Raw genomic sequence first — 3,478 nt, forward strand, 5'->3', positions numbered from 1 at the left:
CCTGCTCGCCTCGCGCGCCGCACCAAACGGCGTCTGCACGTCGCGGCCGTCGCGCCCCCACGCCTCTCCTCAGCCAAGTAGCCCCGCGCTGCCGTGACCTCACGAGAAGAAGGAAGGCCCCGCCGCCGCCGACGCCGCGCGGGCTTTGCCCGGCGGCGCTTGCCGGCGGCGTCGGGGGGAGCGGAGATCTGGGGAGGAGGAGTTGGTGTGGCGGCTAGGGTTTCGGCCGTGTCGCCCGCGGGGGGACGACAAGAGCGTTGAACCTGAAGCGACTTTGAGTTACAAACTCGCTTCGTATTAGTACGTAGTAACCTGTACATGCTGCCTGCGTGCGCTTGTGCTTTTGGAAATATCTTGGACGATGCCCAGATTAGCCCCCGGCCCTTTTAATTTGTGATCCATGATATATTAATCAATGTATTTGTGGATTAAGTATTTGTAGCCGATGCAGGTGCAGATGCAGAAGAATGGAATTGGATCACATGGAGATGCTGGTGCGGAAGCACGCATGCTGATGTTGCACGTTGCACTCACCAGCTGTAATGTAATGTAGTACCTGCCAGTCTGCTACTGTCGAGAGCACATGCACATGAACACGTATGTACGCTTGCATCGCACTGCTCCTGCACCCCATGCATCTGCCTTTGCTTCGGACCACTGTGGCAGCATGATCGATCGATGCAAGCTAATTTGCTCAAATTGTTGACGGCCGGCACTACATGGATGGACAAGAAAAATAATTAACGATGTTGGATCCATGCATGCTCTCTGAGTGTGACCTGCACTATATGACTGACTGCATAACAAGACGTACGAAGCTGCGTGCTACCACTAGCCGGCTGAACAACTGGAACTGGAGATTATATTACTACTACCAAGATTAGTCGCATTTGGTAAATACTCCCTCTTTTCTTAAATATTTGTCTTTTTAGATATTCAAATGGACTATCACATACAAATGCATATAGACATATTTTAGAATATAGGTACATTCATTTTGCTCCAATATGTAGTCACTTGTTAAAATCTCTGGAAAGAATCTTCAAAAAAAATATCTAAAAAAACAAATATTTAGGAACGGAGCGAGTACGTAGCAGTCTGAGGAGACTAATACTCCTAACAATTAGTTAATTTGTGACCAAGACGGCCGGCCGGCCTCCAACGTACGGAGTGCTAGCCTGGCCATCAGGTTAATCGATCGATGATGGCGACGGCATCAACATATCTAGCCTTAATCATCATTGTGAATATCTGGTTGCTGAGATCAGCTGCCATTTGTTGTGTGGCCAACACAGCTCCAGCTAAGGCAGCTAACGTGGAGCTGCTCTGGACCCGCGCGCCATTTCACTGTCACGAAATCTTACGTAGTACGTGGGGTAATTGCCTACCATATATATCTCGTGATTTCTCGATTGATCCGTGCATGGGAGGCTTGTTGCCAATTGGCTGACAAGAATGAGTGTGGCGGAGTGCATGGGAGGTTTGTTGCCAGTCCGCTATGGAGGTAGTCGACAGGGTGACGGGGTGTACTAGGTACAAACGGCTTCAGTGTGGACCGTGCCGTCGTAAAAGGTGAGCAGACGCGTCGGTGCTGGTTACGAACGTCCGGCAATGCCTGTGTGGCAGCCAGAGAGGTACAACATCAGCGTCCAAGAGGGAGGATGTGAATGCAGAGCAAGGGGGGAGAAGTGGCGGAGTGAAAGAAAATGAGTCCGGAAGAGTGCATCTAGAGGGCCTGGGGTGTCGGAGTCCAACGTGGTTGCTGTCCGGACTCTCCTCACCCACAGTTTGTCTCCACTTTGCGGATGAAAGTGCGTCTGAAGCTCCGAGCGAACCAATATGGAACCACGTTGAATGGTTTCCGTGGTCCGGACAGTAAGGTTCGGACATATACGTAGTCGGCGTTGGAGATGCCCCTGCGTGGTACATATGTGGGCTAATTGCCTATCATGCATATCTTGTGATCTCTCGATTGATCGGGAGGCTTGTTGCCAACTGGCTGACGAGAATGAGTAATCTATCCTGGGAAGAACTGGTCGTCAACCGTAAGTATGTATCAGCTTATGGGCTAGGATACACGGAAGCTTTGATGTATGACAATAGTAGTATCATCGTCTGAGTTTGATGATCTCCACGTCTAGCTCCACCACCCTTTCCTCCCTCGGGAAATTTTGACCCCTTCTCCAGGGCAACATGCACTGTAACTATCAGTCTCAGACGTGGAGTATCGGTTCCGAGTGCAAACACACCTCAATGAACTTTAATTAAATTAAAAAATAATCAAAAAAAATTTGTCGCAAACATTGTTGAATGTTTAAGCTGCGTGCAAAGTTTCATGCAATGTCTGCATAGAAAAAATTGACGCTCTAAAATACTTTTTTACCTACACTTTCATAAATGTTACCCCGTCCGATCCAAAATAAGTGTCGTGGTTTTAGTTTAAATTTTCATTTGAACTAAAACCACGACGCTTATTTTGGATCGGAGGGAGTACTATTTCATTATGAAACTTTCCATCCATATGAATCATACAACAACGTTTCTCACCAAAAAATTCAGATTTTTTAAATTTCTTTTTACTATTTTTGAACAATTTACTGTATGCATCCGGGAGCAGAAGGATTGGTTTCTCCATACCATTCCGTGCTGCTCAAGGCAAAGCCACGAGTGCATCAAATGCACTTTTTTATTTATTGTAGAAGCAAGTGAAACATAATGTCATGGTTTCGTTCCAGTACAAAAATTAGATATGTTTATCACATTTCATGTCGTCATAATTCGATGTTTGTTTTAATCTAAAGGTTTGATTAATTGGAAAAATGAAACCGAACGAATATGAATCACCTCTCCGCTTCCATAGAAAAGGTATGGACACCCATCTCGTGGGGCCTTCTTAGTTTTTTTATCGGGTGAGATTTGGAGTACGCCGTACGTGTGACTGAGAACTATGGAACCGAATGACTCACATTGTCGCTTCCATAGTAAAGGTGTGGATACCCCTCTCGTGTGTCCTTGTTTGTGTTCTTATCAGGTGAGATTAGGAGTACGCGACACGTGTGGCTGAGAATAAGTTTCCCGGCCAGATTTGGTGTTACCGGTGCCTTCCACACTGGAGAAAAATAATCCACTCCGTATAACTACCTCGTTTTGTTCAATCTCCTCAACCAAGCACGTCGATGTCCTTACAAAAAATTGGAACAATTCCATTGCATTCCGCCTCATTTTACAACCGAACACACGACAAGTCTTGCCCTAGGACCCAAAGTGAAGTGACCGATTCAGAGAGGACAAAAATCGATCGAACCGTCATGAGTTACACATATTCCTCATCCTACATCGCGTGTCGTCAAAAATTTCCAAACCTAATGATAAATTCCATTAATCACTCGATTCTTGAATACATCTTGTTTGAGATGTTTCGTTTGATCCCCGTTTGGTTAATTGGAAACATGGAACCAAATGAATATGACTGATATCG

This window comes from Triticum dicoccoides, chromosome 3A (assembly GCF_002162155.2).
Source record: "Triticum dicoccoides isolate Atlit2015 ecotype Zavitan chromosome 3A, WEW_v2.0, whole genome shotgun sequence".
NCBI lineage: Eukaryota > Viridiplantae > Streptophyta > Magnoliopsida > Poales > Poaceae > Triticum > Triticum dicoccoides.